The sequence below is a fragment of the Gobio gobio genome (genome assembly GCF_949357685.1).
Source record: "Gobio gobio genome assembly, chromosome: 12".
In the NCBI taxonomy this organism is placed as follows: domain Eukaryota; kingdom Metazoa; phylum Chordata; class Actinopteri; order Cypriniformes; family Gobionidae; genus Gobio; species Gobio gobio.
The window spans coordinates 52,323,064-52,342,298 of record NC_137105.1 but is presented as its reverse complement, the minus strand read 5'-3'; positions in this window follow the sequence as shown (position 1 = coordinate 52,342,298).

Genomic DNA, 19,235 nt, shown 5'->3' with positions numbered 1-19,235 from the left:
ATACTTATTTTATTTAATGATAGATGCACACATTTTAATAAAGCCAAATGATTTTTTTGTAAGTAAATACGTTCGAAATAACGCATAAGACACTCTTTTTGCTACCTGCTGGGATATTTATGGAATATAAAAAAAATGGTCACTGAACGAATCAATGAACGAATCTGAACGAATCATTTTGATGAACGAACTGAAAATGAACGAATCTCTTGAAAGAATCGAAATTTCCATCACTAGTGCTGTGTGAAGCCGGCGTCAGAATCCGAAATGTGCCCAGATGTCCGCTTTCCAATCTTTGGGTGCGTTTTTAATACCCGTCTATCGCGGTCATCTCCCTCCGCCTCAGCCATCTTGATTGTTGTTGTTATGACCCTGGAAGTAATTGAAACTTCACAACTTTATTGTCCAACTCAAGTCCAGAAAATAAACGGTGACATAATCGATTATGGCACTTTGCCGCATCGATGCTGAATCGTGCATGCCCCGCATTGCGATGCATCGCTGAATCGATTATTGTTGACACCACTAGTATTCATATCTCCTTCAAGCATCTTCATCTCATATGCATGATTAAATATCTTATTGTTTTATGCTACTGATATTTTCTCTTAGGTTTCAACATGAAGCTCTTACAAAAAGTTACAGTACTGATTTAGATGTAAAGACAATTACTGTACTTAAACACTTTTGTTTAAAGTAAAATACCACCTGATAATGTTAGCGCTAAGTCAGCAGCCACTTCTTCCCAGTAAACATACATTCAAAATAAAATCTGACAGAGTAAATGTCATATTCAAAGTCTTTATGCCTTGATCCAACTTCCATTTATTAAGCATATTAAAATAAATCAATACACAAAACAATGCAACAACAGTGCCACTTTGCATCTTATCTTTCATTTTGATCTTGCACAGGAACTCAAACCAAAGTTCATATAAACCTCATAAAGTCTCTACTTCTTGTGCAGGCCCGTCGCGACAAGGCAGGCAAACCAAGCAATTGCTTGGTGCCCCGAGCTGGCCTGGGGCCCCAAGACAACGACAGGTTAAGAATAAAATGAAACAACAAACTGTATGAGCGCCCCATTGATAGTCAATGCAGTAAAGTGCAATGACACTGTTATCGGGATCCCCCTTAAGGGGCCCTTCTCAGTAGTCGCTGACAGCAGCCAGCCAACCACACGATCTCTGCTGCGGCAAAATACAAAACCTCCTCTGCAGTCATCATGAAGCGGAATTTTATGCTTCAGGAAGCCAGAAAATAAAAAAGAGAAAGGAAGAGGAGGATAAGAAAAAACAAGATAGTGGTATGTGATAAATTACACTGGATAAAATAGCTCTACTTGTCTTGTACAAAAATGGTGTAAGTTTGCAGCAGGTAGGCTAGCAAAAATATGTTTATGTTAGCTAACTTACCTGCCTGACGGCAAATGCTGCTTGTAACGAACAGTTAGTGCAACTTTTTTTTCGAACAGACGGAATGACATGAGATTGCTATAGCTTTGTAATAGGTTTTGATGAAAGTGGCATAGCATGCTATACTAACTATTATTTATGCTATGCATAAATAACCTTGAATAGTTAATATAGCATGCTATATTAACAATTATTATAAACATTATTTAACCAGAAAGAGTCAGAGGAACATGATTTTTTTTCATAGCTTATCTTAATGTGCTAGTGTCGGGATATACGGTAGTGACAGTTTGCAAATATGACATTATTTTTATAAGTTACCAATGGATCTTGAACAATTACTTTATTCTGTGGCAATTTTTACACTGTTACATTTTAAAGTACAGTATCAGGACAACCCACATGTTTTACTGGTACTGCCCACATGTTTTACTGGTACTGTTTATTAACTATTTAACAAGGTATTATAGTCATCTGTTGCAACTTTATAATAACATTTAGTCATTTACATTTAGTCATTTAGCAGACACTTTTATCCAAAGCGACTTACAAATGAGGGCAATAGAAGCAGCTAGAGCAGTCCAAGGGCAACAATATCAACAATATGCAAGTGCTGTAACAAGTCTCAGTTAATCTAGCACAGAACAGAATTTTTTTTTTAAATTTTTTTTATAAATAAATTAGACAGACAGACAATGAATAGAGTGATAAGTGCTATACTCGATCGGTCAGGTGTTGCTGGAAAAGATGTGTCTTAAGACGTTTTTTGAAGATGGCTACAGACTCGGCCGCACGAATTGAGATAGGCAGGTCATTCCACCAGGTGGGAACGGCCCAGGAAAAGGTCCGTGACAGCGATTTCATGCCTCTCTGGTATGGCACCACAAGGCGTCGTTCACTGGCTGAACTCAAGTTCCTGGAGGGTGTGTAAGTCTGAACGAGCGAGTTTAGGTATATTGATGCAGAGCCAGTGGATGTTTTGAAGGCAAGCACCAGTGCCTTGAATTTAATGCGAGCGGCTATTGGTGGCCAGTGCAGACTGATGAGGAGAGGCGTGACGTGTGTTCTCTTCGGCTCACTAAAGACCAACCTCACCGCTGCATTCTGGATCAGTTGCAAGGGTTTGATAGTGCATGCCGGAAGGCCCGCTAGAAGAGCATTACAGTAGTCCAGTCTGGAGAGAACAAGAGCTTGGACCAGGAGTTGTGTGGCATGATCTGATAGGAAGGGTCTAATCTTCCTAATGTTGAATAGTGCAAATCTGCAGGACCGGGTTGTTGCAGTAATGTGGTCAGTGAATTTTAGCTGATCATCAATCACAACCCCAAGGTTCCTGGCTGTCCTGGACGGAGTTATGGTTGATGATCCTAGCTGAATGGAGAGATTGTGATGCAGTGCTGGTTTGGCTGAGACCACAAGCAGTTCTGTCTTTGCAAGGTTGAGTTGCAGGTGATGTTCCTTCATCCAGGCTGAAATGTCTGTTAGGCAGGCAGCGATACGAACACCAACCGATGGATCATCAGGTTGAAATGAGAAGTAGAGTTGAGTGTCGTCGGCATAGCAGTGATAGGAAAAGCCATGTTTCTGAATGACCGATCCCAATGATGACATGTAGATGGAGAAGAGAAGTGGTCCAAGCACTGAGCCCTGGGGAACGCCAGTGGCTAGATGATGTGACTTAGACACTTCACCTCTCCATGACACCCTGAAGGACCTACCTGAGAGGTAAGACTTGACCCACTGGAGAGCGGTTCCTGAGATGCCCATCTTCATGAGAGTTGACAGGAGGATCTGGTGATTAACTGTGTCAAAAGCAGCAGACAAATCCAGTAAGATAAGTACTGTGGATTTGGAGGCTGCTCTTGCCTGTCTCAGTGCCTCCGTAACTGAGAGCAGGGCAGTCTCAGTTGAGTGGCCGCTTTTGAAACCGGATTGGTTGATGTCCAGGATATTGTTCTGTTCAAGAAACGTAGAGAGCTGATTAAACACAGCCCTCTCAAGTTTCTTTGCAATGAAAGGTAGAAGGGATACCGGTCTGTAGTTTTCTAAAAGTGCTGGGTTTAGAGAGGGTTTTTTAAGCAGTGGGGTTACCCGAGCCAGCTTAAATGCTGTGGGGAAAGTCCCGGTGTGAAGAGAGGTGTTGACAATGTGAGTGAGTGCAGGAGTAACAGAAGAAGAAATGGCCTGAAGGAGGTGAGTGGGGATAGGATCAAGCGGACATGTAGTGGGATGATTGGAAAGGATGAGTTTGGAGACATCTGCTTCGGAGAGCAGAGAGAAGGAGGGGAGCGTGTGTGTGATGGTTGTCGAGATGTGTCCAGTCAACTATGATACAGAAAACAGATTTGATATTGTGTTGAAAAATAATGATTCATTATCACAGCTAGACTGGTTTCTTGCTCTTCCCTCTACCATGTCCATGTTCTATCTTGTTCTTCTTCTTCTAAACAGTTTGCCCACTTGTACCCTACAGTGTATAATTGATAAACAGATGATGTGGTCACTGATGTGGTGTAGCCTTTTCTCAACCAGAGGAAGAAGTTGTAACATCCCATAGTCAGGCATTCTCCAGTCCTGGTCTAAAAGTAAAACAAAAACACAATTCAAATTAAGTTTAATGTACAGTCAAGTTAGCATATGTTCTGCATGATTTAAGCAGTGGTTGGCTACTCTGGCCCGCAGTGTCCACTGTCCTGCAGATTTAGCTCCAACCCCAAACCCACCTGCCTATAATTATCTATAAGTAAACCTGAAGACTTTAGTTACAAATGTCAGGCGTGCTCGATTAGGCTTGGAGGTAAACTCTCCATTTCAAAAGGGCCAGAGTTGCCCATTCCTGATTTAAATTTGCAAAGCCGCAGTCAGTACATTATATAATATACACATTGAAGCATTATGTATATAATATTGCAGCACATAATATTAGCCAAGTACTGAACAAAAACTATTTTACCCATATCTACAGCAACCTTTTAAACAGCAGATCTTTAAAAATATATTTTAGAAAGGCATGGTCTCTACTTAGCCTTTGCCAGTGATGCTAGATTTCTTTTAAGACAACATACTCTTCTGTCACTTGTTTGTTCTTTGATGCACAAGAGCATCACTTGTGATAGCCTGCACAATGTAAGATTGTTAAAATATGGCAATTCAAATTTCATGGAAAAATTAAGAAATAGGTACAGAGACACAAGACTTACCATGCTTATGAAGCACCCATGGCCATGCATAGTTCTCAGAGACTGTAGCTTTTGCCTCTTGTATTCCTCCTTGGCTGCACATTAGTCTTTTCCTGTAGAATCTTCTGAAGTGTGTACCTTCTCTTGCTATCCATCTTAAAACATAAATGCAATGTGTTTTAGTCTGTGGACTCGTGGAGTATAAGAAATAAGTTTAAAAAAAATTAACCAGATATTTCACATAATTCAAAGAACATCTACTATTTGACTCCTAATATATGCCACAACTCATTATCTTCCAAAGCTACCCAGAACCATCCATGGTCTACAAAACAGAGAAATACCTGGAGTTTATATCAACTAAATGCTTTTTATCACACTTTAAGAATTGAAGGCCAAAAGTCCAGTTCCAGCCTTTATGCTAAAAGGCAATCATTGTAATAATAATTGTATCAAAAAGAGAAACAGATATTTAACATTTTAGATAAATCCAAGATACAGAACCTCATTTGCTCATTTCAGGATTTATAAAAAGATTTAGACATGAATAATGGTGCATATTTTATCAGAGTATAGAAAAATGATCACTGCTGAAATGAATAGTTCTTTGAGAAATCAACATCAAATTCTGTACTAGACATACCAATGGACTTGTACACTTTTCTGACGTCTTCGGGCACAAGATGGCCATGTTCCTTCCTCACCCTAAACAAAGGACTTATTTGATTAGCTTGCTTCGATATAAGGTCTGGTCTTTCTTCTCTGCTGTAAAACAAGAAAGTCTCACTTACTCTATGTGCAATTACTATTGTTTTTGGAACATATCAATTAAGACAGTTACAATAAAATTATTACCATACGATTCAGGGGAGCATTTGATGAGTAAATACTGATATAGTAAAATATTCTAGAAACTTTACCTGAAGGGCTGATTCGCTGTGACTCACTAGTAGCTCTTGTGAGGGTTGGCTCTTAAAAGAACTGTTGAGTTTGATATTGTAGTGATCTAAAAAAAAAAAATCTGCAAGTATTCCTGCAAGACAGAAAGAAAGGAAATTTCATTACATTGCATGCAAGTTGTGAGTTCATGCATAACTCTGTTCTCTCTGTAAAAAGTGTTGCATAATTAAATGTTAAATACAGTTCACTGATATGTGTGCATTTCCATTATTGAAAGTATATCTTTAATAGCACATATGAATTTGTTTAAAAATGTTGATTATTCACTTGATCTTTTGATCACGTAAATGATTTACATGCAAACAGGACATTATCAGCAGTACAACTGATCTGATAATGACAAAATAACCGAATATCTGATGTCATGTGAGCATTTCTACTCTTGCAAACAGAGGTAGGTCAGGGCTCCAGACTAACTTTTTTCACTAGGAGCACAGTGGCCCCCAACTGAACATTTTCGGGGCACAACCAGAAAATTTAGGGGCGCTCAACGTAATCAACATGCTAACCAAATCTACTAATTTCCACTGTATTACTAATAGGGATGGGTATCGTTAAGGTTTTAATGGTATTACTACTCTTACCGATACTGCTTATCGATCCGGTACTTAACGGTTTTCTTATCGGTTCTTTTTATTATACAGTGTATATATTTTTTTATGAAAAAAAAAACATAATTAAGAACATAATTAACATGGCTTTATAATCTGAAAAGTAAAATATCTATAGCAAAAGAAACAGCAATGTTTGAACAAAAATATAAAACATATTTGTAAATGGACCAGTGTGCAGGCGAATGGAAGGTCTGCTAACATTAATATTACAGTAAAGAACAAACCTACAAAGAAATCTAATAAAGTAATGAAATGTAAAATAACACTGCATAGTTTTCACTGTATAAATTGATAGATTAATGCTTATAAAAGCTAAAGTTATTCATTCAAGAGATGTGAATATTTTCTCTTTGCCTTTGAGTCGAATTAATGGCTCAATCGTCAGCAGGTTTATTATACTCCTTTAAGACCGAATGCAGAACTAATAATATCATATTCTCCTATTTCTCCAAACTATTTACGCCCATTTAAGATATAAACTGTTAAAGTAACTACTCTCCAATCCGGTCATTTTGACACAGGCTATTTGTTGTTTATTTGATGGTTTAGATGCGCACACGAAGCCTAAAATATTAACTGCAAGTATATAATATATAATGCGCCTTGAAGTTGGAAACGGCATCTCTTGCGCGGATTATTGTGCATTTAATAGCTCTTTATTATCAAACACATCCCGCAGTTTAGCAACAGTAGAGACTGCAGTTTACAACAATCACTGAATCTGACGTTTAGTTTAGGTTTAAGGAGAAATGACAGCGCAGCTGTGAAGGGAAGGATGAGCTCGACGAACACGGCTATAGGAATAGTTTTACCTCATCATCTTTTTATAATTCTTGGAAGCCGAAATCGAAAATAAAATTAGATAAAATATCACAGCACATCCCTAAAGTTTAAGCAGACTAAACTTTTGTTTAGTTATCTTGGCCATCGTCTGACTGACGTGAGAAATGACGTGTTGTGTTCGCTGTAGCTCCACGTGAGAGAGCTCGCTCACTTTCTCTCTCTTCTGGATTGCGAATAGCAAAAATGCATCACGGACAAATGGTTTAATATTATCTCATATAGAAACAGCTGGCAAAGATAGAATTTGCCAGATATAACATCTATCAATTATAAATAGTAAGTGTATTTTCTTAATTTCTCCAGTACCGACAGCAGGCAAATTTACTGGTCGCACATGTGCGACTGGATGTAAAATTCAGTCGCACACTCTCAAATTTTGGTAGCAGTCTGGAGCCCTGTAGGTTATGAAGTCTGAAGAGACATCTAATATTACATGAACAGACAGGGCCCAATTTGTAATAATTTTAAAGAAAACATTGGACTTAATATAAACTTTCTGACAGTGTGTGGGACATCCGACTCCTTTCCAAGAAGGGGAGCAACTGATTAACAAAAATCATGATAAATATGTACAGGAATTGAGGCAGTAGCCAATGGCAGGAGTCGGAGTAAAAGCTGCAGGATTATGTACGAGTATATGTACGAGTATCATATGATTTTGACAAATCTTGTGAATTATTAAGACTTCGAGAATATGTTCTTACTGATTGAGCCATGCGGTTTGTAAGAATATGTTTAAGTAACCACAAATGTGACCAGTCACGGAAGGTAGGGACACAAGTCGGTTCTGTGGCATTTTGAGTTATTTACAGATTCTGAAAGTGTAGTCTCCAAGCTTTCCAGTGATGTGTATCACATGGATACACATGATAATATTTGGAGAAGTTGTGGCCATTTGAAAGTAGGCACTCAAAAAAGCTTAACAGGGAGAAATTTGCCTCTAAAGATTTTGTTCTCACCTGCTGGGAGTGACAATAGGGCTCATTTACATCTCATTTAGATAAGCCATACCCCCTGTAAAGCTGCATGGTTACAATCGGACCGCATACTATTAAAGGGGTGGTAAAACACATTCTTTTGAAGGCTTGACTGTGTTTGTGGGGTGCACTGTAACTTGTGTTCATGCTTCGTTTAAAAAAAAAATTGCATTATTTTTCATATATTTGACCTTTATTCTACACTGCTCTGTCCCTCCTTGTAAAACGGTCTGATGCTTTCCAGGTTCTATGAAGCCAGTCCCTCAAAAATACGCGATGGGCTCTGATTGGTTAGCTGACCCAGTGTGTTGTGATTCGCTAACCGCAGTGCACGTTTATCGGAAACGCCACGCCCCTTACCTTACCGGTAGGCTGTGCTTTGGTCAGTATTCAAAACAATGGCGTCAATAAATCCATACCAATCTGAGCCTGAATCAGACCCAGAACATTTTAGTGAAGATGATCGAGCAGAACCTGTTCAGTCCTCAAGAGTAAAGACTGCGGTTCTATAGTGATCGCAACTGAATGGCACTTTTGTATTTTTAGAACGATTATAGCCAAAGATCTGTGGCAAGAACTATTAACCCAAAACGAACACTAAACACTGGCTTTACAAGTAGCCAAATCACACACAGAACCATGTTTAGCAAGCCTGTAGATAAATACTACATAAAAGCTCTAATCAAAGAATCATTTACACTAATGCCAAGTTCGCTGTTGAGATTTTAACGTTAGTGTTTGTAACGTTAGGTGTTCGTCGGATAACGTTAAGTATGAATGAGCATTTAACAGACTGGTTTGCAGAACAGAGTTGTCATCTGTTTACTTCCTTGCTACAACGTACAATTAACCTATTACAGGAAAACACATCGACGAAAAATAAATCAGACTTACAGGTTGTGGCCCGTAAACAGCTTCTGTTTGTAAATCCAGCTTTCAGGACAAGCCGTTGTGCATATCCTGCATTGAACTCGCGAAGATTGTGGATGTTTTCCTCCGTGAAATGTGCAGCGGGAGGCGCGCCTGTCGTGCATGATTCACACTGAACCGCTCATGAATTGCAACGGACGAATACTGTCCATTATGTCACATTTTTCAGTCTTCTCCTCCGACCCTGTCTGTCTCGTGCTTTATGATGGGCAGCATATATCTGCGACCTGTTCCCCCTCTGTCTCAAACACATGCATATAACATGCTGTATGTTAGACGCCCATCCCCAGACCTGCAATCCGGATGAAAATAACAGTGTTTCGTCGGCATTGCAGCAACACCACTCCTGCCCATACCACTATACCACAACAACAGCGATACAAAATGGCCTCACCCCCCCTTATTTAATATTCACGGAGGAGGGGTTTATGTAAATATTGAGCCTGGTGATGTCACCAACCCTGGAGGAATGTGTGTAGTCGCCTACTGGCCGTTTGCTGTAGTCCTTAGAAATGGATTTCTTTAAAAGCAAATATCTCCCTTTGCTTTAAACTTTGAACGTTGTAACTTTGCAGATGTTGTTTATGCTCAAGCAGCAACATTACACGCTAGCTAAAGTTAGAATAGTGAAATCGTGGTTTACCACCCCTTTAATAATAAAGGATAATGTGCATTGTAAATGTCAGTAATTTATCTTTTTTGACTAAAAATGATTTAGAGGCTGAAATATGGGAGTTTTATCTTTTTATAAAACCTTTTTATTTGTTATTTGCTGGTTTTCTACATAAAACTTGGTGAATTGATTTCATTGTGTAGCATTGGGACTTTTTAACAGGATTCTGTGATAACCGTCATGATCAACTATGATAAACTAAAATCAACTATAATTATGTGTTTTTATAGTATAATATGCAAAGTACAATTTTCTATAAGAAAAAGAAAACTCTGATTTTGTTATTTTCTCTGACATTTAAGGGTAACATAGGCCTACAAAGGCTCTTTTAGGTCTAAAACAGTTTGGATAGTTGTTAATACAGCGTTCCCACAGCTTGGCTAACTTCAAATTCAAGAACCTTTCAAGGACTTTACTTTTGGCCATATGACAGAGGTCTGATATTCTATTTGTCATATTTCTGTTTTGCATAAAACTGAAGAATATTCGGTACATCCTATACTGTATTCTAAATTGATCTGATATTAACTTTTGCATGGATTTTATTGAAAAGAGCTTAGGCTCATGTAACCAGTCTATTTTTGCAATATTTCACGGTGTGTCTGTGAAACGCTGAGGTACTGTAGTGGTTTTGTGCACGCGTGAACATCATGGCAATGAACAACACAAAGTACCTCACGCGGTAAAACAATTAATGTAATGCATAAATGCAAGTAACAAACGTAAATCAAGCATAGTCCACGAAGTGTTGGCGAAATAACACATTATCGGACCGGAGAGAATAATATGGAATTTCTTCCAGAAAACTTCTTGCACAAAATAAATTCAAGCACTTTCAAGGACCTGTATGTATGAATGTTTATTTTCAGTCATGTCATTGTACTCAGCCCTCTCTTTCTGCACAAGGGAAAGATGATCGTGTTGGTTCTTTACTGCTTCAGACATTGTGTTATCTGGGAGGTTTGCACTTCGTATCAGCTGCTCGTTGCTCGCTGCTCGTGTATCAGCCACCAGGGTTGCCAGGTTTTCACAACAAAACCCGCACAATTGCTACTCAAAACTAGCCCAAAACAAGCCCAATCGCGTTTCAGGGGGGCTTCTCCGCATTTCAGGGGTAAAATATGTGTTTTTTTGGCATGGTTGCCTACTAAAATTCACATTCCCGGGGCTAAATATCACATAATTGGGGTCACTTCAACCCACGGACATGAAAAACAGCGGACTTGGCAACACTGAGCCACGCTTCCCTTAGAGGGCAGGACAATAACAAAAGAGAAACACGCCTCTGCTGCATGCTAGAATCTCCTAAAAACAAGGCGATTTCAACCTCAAAGTGTATGCTTTTAAATATACCAATACTGCTATCTCAAACATGGAGAGGCTTCTTCATGATCTCAACTAACAGATTCGGCAAAAAAGCGAAAATCACCAATTTTGAAAAAAAAACCGCTTCATTCTCATTTTGCTCGAAACTTGTGCTGCCGACTTGTGTCCCTGGTTGCCGTAACGGGTCACAAATGCTTGATAAAGAGTTCAAACCAACACTTACTTACCATTGGAAATATTTGCTGTTGCTGCTTTCGGTCTTCTCTGTTACTTCTCCATGAACAAGAATGGGCTGAGTCCGAAAGGCCCTTTTGTTCTTTCCAGGTAAAAAAAAGAAAGAGAGAAAAAAAGTCATAATATATAATACATACATTATATACAGTAAAAAGTACTATTACATTACAATATTTGGATTTAACATTAAAAGGCATTTAAAGCATGGTAAGTGTTGTGTTTACTGTCTATTTACAACAGACATCACATTAAAACTACCAATACTGTGGTAAAAGCATTGCAAGTGTTGTTTTTATTGTGCTTCTACTACAGATGCCACGTTGGAACTACACTAGTAGTTATTATTAAATATTAATAATATGATATAAAAATATGAAATATGTTTAAAGGTCTATAGCACGTCATGTGACAGTGTTTAATCACCCTATTAGCAAGGTGTGTTGATTTAGAAAGCAAAGAAATGTGAAGCCTGAGTGGAGATGAAAGATATAATGCAGTGACTGAACATAATCTGATCAATAACAACAAGCAGAAAATATTTTATATCAAACATTAGGACATCATTTATGACTACTCACCAACACGTCGCACACGTGAACTGATGCCAAACATCGCGATGTGTTCTGAACGAGACTTCTTCAGCGCGATTTCATGACGCCGAGGGGTAAGCCCATAGATATGTATACGTAGATACCCCATTAGCGGCTGTTTCTATAGAGACAGAGCGTATTTAGGCCACGCCCACACCGGGGGGGAAAACAATCCAACGCTCTCCATTGACTTTGCATTGCGTGAGGCTGCCTCATTGTCATTTCGGACTTATAACAAAAAACTGAACAATGTATAAAAGCTAATATGTTACAAGGTGTACAGCAAACAAGCTAAAAAACACAGAAATAAGTTTTTATAAGCTGTTGACCCCAAAAAACGAGCGTTTAAGAAGATAAAAGTGGATACAGGCAATACGAAGTGAAGCTTCAGCAGAAGAAAGGGTAAATTTTGGGATCCTGACACTCAGTATGCCTCAATATGTCTATGTGTGCTGTAAACATTCTGTCACTGTTAAGTCAAATATCCAAATGTCCGTTTTATATATTATATTTACTGTCGCTGATTACGTTCCCCTCTTGTCGCCGTAGTTCTCAGTGTAATATGACCCGTCGCGCGCTGTCTCAATGGCCTGAATCCACTTTTTTGTCCTTAAAGGTCCTGTTCTTCGTGATCCCATTTTTCAAACTTTAGTTAGTGTGTAATGTTGCTGTTAGAGCATTTATAATACCTGTAAAATTATAAAGCTCAAAGTTCAATGCCAAGCGAGATATTTTATTTAACAGAAGTTCCCTTTCAAAGCCTACAGCGAACGGCTGGTTAGGACTACATCCTGGTATTTCCTGCTTTAATTACGTCAGTAGAGCAGTTTGTCGACTAACCTCCGCCCAGAAGAACGCGCGAAAAAGGGGGCGTGGTATTGTTGCTCCCGCGTGGAGAATAGGAAGTGTTGCGTTCGGTTGCGTTCGTATAGTTTGTTTGTTGCCATGTCGTCGAGACGCTGTTATTTTCATCCCGGAGTCAAGTCACCTTTGTTTGGCTTTCCCAGGGACGCTGTACTTAGAGATCATTGAGCGCATGCATCCCCGTTATGGTGAGAGGCGTGACCTTTCCGGTAACATGCGCTCTGCGTGCCCTAAGCTGCTGTCGAATCACAACACGGGAACCGCTGGCACAATCAGAACTCGTTACGCATTTCTGAAGGAGGGACTTCATAGAACAGGGAAATCTTTCAAGCCGTTTTGAGGACAGTGAAAACAGCAGTATACAGATAAGTAAATTGTGTGAAAAATACTGTGTTTTTTTACAAGCGAAACATGAACACATGTTATATTGCACACTGTAAACACAATCAAAGCTTAAAAAAAACACGAAAAACGGGACCTTTAAACGCTCGTTTTTTGGGTCAGCAGCTTATAAAAACGTTCTGCTTCTGGGTTTTGTTTAGCTTGTTTGCTGTACACTTTGTCACATATCAGCTTTTATACATTGTTCAGTTTTTTGTTAAGTCCGAAATGACAAGGAGGCAGCCTCACGCAATGCAAAGTCAATGGAGACGGTTTGATTGTTTTCCCCCCCGGTGGGCGTGGTCTTCAGATTATGACGCGTATCGCTCTGTCTCTATGGTGGCGCGTCGACGTGACTGGAGCGGTTGAATGAGGCATCTACGTATACACATCTATGGGTTCAACTGCAGCCGGCCTGTGACCGTGACACCGGGGCGCGTCTTTTCTTCACACAAATCAATCGTTTGACCTCGGCTACTGTTTGTGTCTGAATAGCATAAATAAAAATAAATAAATGTAAATAAAACTATGCTGGCGGACTAAATTGAGAATCATACTCCAACATGTCATAATGGAAAAATGATAACCCAATAAATAATTTAATCATGATAACATTCACGTGTTCAGATGAAACGACCACGAAGTCGATCATTGACCTACGACACCAGGACACCCTAGGTCGTAGGTCAATGATCGACTTCGTGGTCGTTTCATCTGACCTGCGGCCGTATGTCTTGGACACTCGGGTGAAGAGAGGGGCGGAGCTGTCAACTGATCACCACCTGGTGGTGAGTTGGATCCGATGGCGGGGGAGGAAGCTGGATAGACTCGGTAGACCCAAACGTACTGTGAGGGTCTGCTGGGAACGTTTGGCCGAGTCTCCTGTCAGAGAGATCTTCAACTCCTGCCTCCGGCAGAGCTTCGACCAGATCCCGAGGGAGGCTGGAGATATTGAGTCCGAGTGGACCATGTTCTCCACCTCCATTGTCAAAGCGGCTGCTCTGAGCTGTGGACGCAAGGTCTCCGGTGCCTGTCGAGGCGGCAATCCCCGAACCCGGTGGTGGACACCGGAAGTAAGGGATGCCGTCAAGCTGAAGAAGGAGTCCTATCGGGCCTGGCTGGCTTGTGGGACTCCTGAGGCAGCTGACAGGTACCGGCAGGCTAAACGGACTGCAGCCCGGGTGGTTGTGGAGGCAAAAACTCGGGCCTGGGAGGAGTTCGGTGAGGCCATGGAAAAGGACTATCGGCTGGCCTCGAAGAGATTCTGGCAAACCGTCCGGCGCCTCAGGAGGGGGAAGCAGTGCCCTACCAACGCTGTTTACAGTGGCGATGGGCGGCTGTTGACCTCAACTGGGGATGTTGTCGGACGGTGGAAGGAATACTTCGAGGATCTCCTCAATCCCGCCGTCACGTCTTCCATTGAGGAAGCAGAGGCTGGGGGCTCAGAGGAGGACTCGTCCATCACCCAAGCTGAAGTCACCGAGGTGGTCAAGAAACTCCTCGGTGGCAAGGCACCGGGGGTGGATGAGATCCGCCCTGAGTACCTCAAGTCTCTGGATGTTGTGGGGCTGTCTTGGCTGACACGCCTCTGCAGCATCGCGTGGCGGTCGGGGACAGTGCCTCTGGGATGGCAGACCGGGGTGGTGGTTCCTCTTTTTAAAAAGGGGGACCGGAGGGTGTGTTCCAACTATAGGGGGATCACACTTCTCAGCCTCCCCGGGAAAGTCTATGCCAGGGTACTGGAGAGGAGAATTCGGCCGATAGTGGAACCTCGGATTCAGGAGGAACAGTGTGGTTTTCGTCCTGGTCGTGGAACACTGGACCAGCTCTATACCCTCTACAGGGTGCTGGAGGGTTCATGGGAGTTTGCCCAACCAGTCCACATTTGTTTTGTGGATTTGGAGAAGGCATTCGACTGTGTCCCTCGCGGCGTCCTGTGGAGGGTGCTGGGGGAATATGGGGTCCGGGGTCCTTTGCTGAGGGCTGTCCGGTCCCTGTATGACCGAAGCAGGAGTTTGGTCCGCATTGCCGGCAGTAAGTCAGACTTGTTCCCGGTGCATGTTGGACTCCGGCAGGGCTGCCCTTTGTCGCCGGTTCTGTTCATAATTTTTATGGACAGAATTTCTAGGCGCAGCCAAGGGCCGGAGGGTGTCAGGTTTGGGGACCACACGGTTTCGTCTCTGCTCTTTGCGGATGACGTTGTCGTGTTGGCCCCTTCTAACCAGGACCTTCAGCATGCACTGGGACGGTTTGCAGCCGAGTGTGAAGCGGCTGGGATGGGGATCAGCACCTCCAAATCCGAGGCCATGGTCCTCAGTCGGAAAAGGGTGGCTTGCCCACTTCAGGTTGGTGGAGAGTTCCTGCCCCAAGTGGAGGAGTTCAAGTATCTAGGGGTCTTGTTCACGAGTGAGGGGAGGATGGAACGGGAGATTGACAGACGGATCGGTGCAGCTTCTGCAGTAATGCGGTCGATGTACCGGTCTGTCGTGGTGAAGAAAGAGCTAAGCCGTAAGGCGAGGCTCTCGATTTACCAGTCAATCTACGTTCCTACTCTCACCTATGGTCATGAGCTTTGGGTCATGACCGAAAGGACAAGATCCCGGATACAGGCGGCCGAAATGAGCTTTCTCCGCAGGGTGGCTGGGCGCTCCCTTAGAGATAGGGTGAGAAGCTCAGTCACTCGGGAGGAACTCGGAGTAGAGCCGCTGCTCCTCCACATCGAGAGGGGACAGCTGAGGTGGCTCGGGCATCTGTTCCGGATGCCTCCTGAACGCCTTCCCGGGAAGGTGTTTCGGGCATGTCCAACCGGGAGGAGGCCCCGGGGAAGACCAAGGACACGCTGGAGGGACTATGTCTCCCGGCTGGCCTTGGAACGCCTCGGTGTCCCCCCGGAAGAGCTGGAGGAAGTGTCTAGGGAGAGGGAAGTCTGGGCATCTCTGCTTAGACTGCTGCCCCCGCGACCCGGCCCCGGATAAGCGGAAGAAGATGGATGGATGGATGGAACATTCACGTGTTGATAGCAGCGTCCATAGCAACCAAAACGTTACAATTTCACATTTTTCTGGAGAGATCTGAAAAATCTTTGCAACAACGAGCAAGCAAGTGATTATGTACATTCACTGAGTGAATATTATGAAAATAAAATATATATTTCTCGCTAGAAATGCAATCAAAACTTATTTTTATGCAGAAACTAACTCAAAATACTGATTTTTTTCCGCTAAAAATGAGAGAAATGTCCGCCATGTTTTTTGTTCTCACGGCTGGAATCTTGAAAGTCACGTGACTTGGACGCAAAACAAGAGGAAAAGAATAGGCAAAAAAAATTTAACAGTCATACAATTCAAGGGCCATTATTGTAACCCCTCTACGTTTTGCACTTTGGACCAATGTAGTCAGGGTACATTTTTATATGAGACCGGGTTGGATAACCTCAGTAAAGTTTCCAAGTTACGATTGTCTCCTCCAGTTATTGAAGTACTTTACACGACTGACAGAGAGCCTGTTCGGACGAAAACTGCTTCATTGAGCTCAATTATAGTAACGCTGTATTTTTTTCCCTCAGTAACGCTAACAGCGTTGTAACGGGAGAAACAGTAATTCATTTGATTACTCGTTACTGAAAAAAATAATTCTGTTTGTAACGCCGTTTATCTATAACGCCGTTATTGCCATCACTGCATAACACATTAATATGTTCTTATATGATATAATATGTTAGCACACAATGAGTTGTATTAGTGACCCTTCAAAGTTTGACAAAAAACTAAACAATTTCCAACAGATCTCCGTAAAAAGTTTGAGATAAGAAATCTTGTGACGGTGATTTTATGATTAAAACAAGAACAAATATCTGCCAATGTGTTCATAAAAATCAACTTAATTCAAATGCAAGTAATTTTCATACCCAATGATATTTGTTCTTGTTTTAACCTGTTTAATCCCACCGGTCACTTCTGTGCCTTTTTTCTTATTTCTGGAAGCTCTAAAAGTGTTGTTGGCTCTGGACAGGAAATTCTACTTTTAAATGAGGGATGTCACCATGGGCGTCAGAAGCAAAAGAAATGTGGGTGGGTCCTCTCTCAGAAACATTTAACATTACATTTTAACATTTTAAATGGTAGATGCCATTTACATTAAGTACACAAATATACCGCCTTGTTTGCTAAACGTCTGGTTGGGCAAGACAAAATTACGGAAATCACCAGATCATTGAGAGCAGCAATAGTGTAGGGGTCAGACGCGTGACATCAAGTTTTGATGCAAATCGACCCACGGTTCGAATCCGCCTTTTGCCGAACTCACTCTACTCCCTTTCCCATCACATATCAGTTTGGAAAGGCATTTATTTTCAATAAAAATGAAGAAAATAGTAGAAAAGTGGAAATAAAGCATCTGACGTTTAATAATAAGTGTTTATCGGTTAGGGGAAGGTGAACAGACATGTGCTGGATTAGAGATGATAAAAGTGAGTGGGTCCAATATCATTGATCATAAAAAGTGGGTGGGTCTTGTCCCGTCCTCACACAATGGTTCCGACGCCCATGGATGTCACGGTACCAAAATTCCAGTAGTCGGTACCAATACCATACATTTTACGGTACTCAGTACCAATTTCAGTACCACAGCCAAATGTTTAAAAAAAAAATTTAATTAAATTTTTTTTTAATTAAATGTATTACGTTTATTATGATGATAATCATTACAAGTAAATAATACAAACATTTAAAGGTGTAATAATGACTCAGGAGGATTGAGATCCATTTGCAGTTTATTAAAGGTCCCATGGCATGAAATTTTCATTTTATGAGGTATTTCAACATTAATATGAGTTCCCCTAGCCTGAATATTGTCCCCAAGTGGATAGAAATGTTGATCGGTGTAAACCCGAGTTCTGGCTGTATTTCTCTGCCTTTGAGAAAATGACAGGCCAGACGAGCCAATCCTGAAGTCTCCTGGTTTGACGTCCAAGCAGGAACGGTTTCCTCCCTTTCCTCCGCCCAGAGAATCTGGCACGCCCATGCAAACGCTCGAGAGATCATGGGTTGTGAACGAGTGAACGCTGGCAGTTTCTCAGTGTTTGGATGTACAAATGAAAACAGAAGTATTTGTTCAGTTCCTTCTGATCTGTGATCAGTGATTTCTGATGTGTAGCTAATTATTTATAATTCGTACACACACTGCGGCTTCTCTCTCTCCCGACAGAACGGTGTTTTCGTGTTTTCTATCTTGTGAGTCAGTGTTTTTGTACGTCCTCGTCGCGTCTATCGGTTCTAAAATGTGCATACAGTCATGAGTTTCTGCTCAACATCGGCCTCACACATGCCGAAGCTCTGCACTGGCCTGGCCTTCAACATCCCCGACCCCCAGTACTGCATCTGGCCCACAGCGGAGGCACCAAACGCGGCGTGAGATTAAGCAGAAGGGGGGTAAGCGTGAGCATATCCTGGCTGGCCAGCCTAGCCCCACAATAAACTGGATTACATTCGATTACTGCTGTTGTGTCTTTGTTTGCGCTGTGTACTCAACGTGCGCCACTGACGCTTTTATTTTATTTTAAAAATAATGCTATTATCAACACTTACTTTTAACTCGTTCATCTCGACAGCTGTAATGGTACTTTGCATGTGTTACAAAGTTGGTAATAATGATGAAGACGGACTCGGCGTGACTGGGACTCGTGTTTATTCAGAACTCTCAGATACAAACACAATAAACTCGCGCTGACAGACAGCGCTCTCATAACTCAGTAGTTACTATAAATAACTTTGTTAGCAATCGATGAGCTCAGTCTCTGGTACATTAGTGATGTCCGGTTCGCGAACGATCTTTCTTTTGAACCAGTTCTTTTTAGTGAACCGAATCACTTCACCAAATCGGACTGAATCGTTCTAAACGGTTCGCGTCTCCAGTCAGCGCTGATCCATAATTTACTAAAGTTACTAACTTTCTGACATGAGTGACAGCCCCTCCGACTAGAAATAGACTAATAACCTGAAGTATATGCAGTAACTACTACAGTTCAGACATGCTGAGAACTGATGTGAAGTGAACTCCGGTCCATCCGTCTCTCTGGCAGCAGCTCGTGCCTGCTCCTGCCTCGTAGACCTCGTTAAACCACGCCCCCTCCACTCATTTAAAATGCAAAGATGTCAGCCAATCACAACAGTGGGCGTTCTAAATGAAGCTTCAAAGTGTTTCATCAGGTGGCGCCTGCCGAAACTGCGTTGATTAAAGGGGACGGGAACA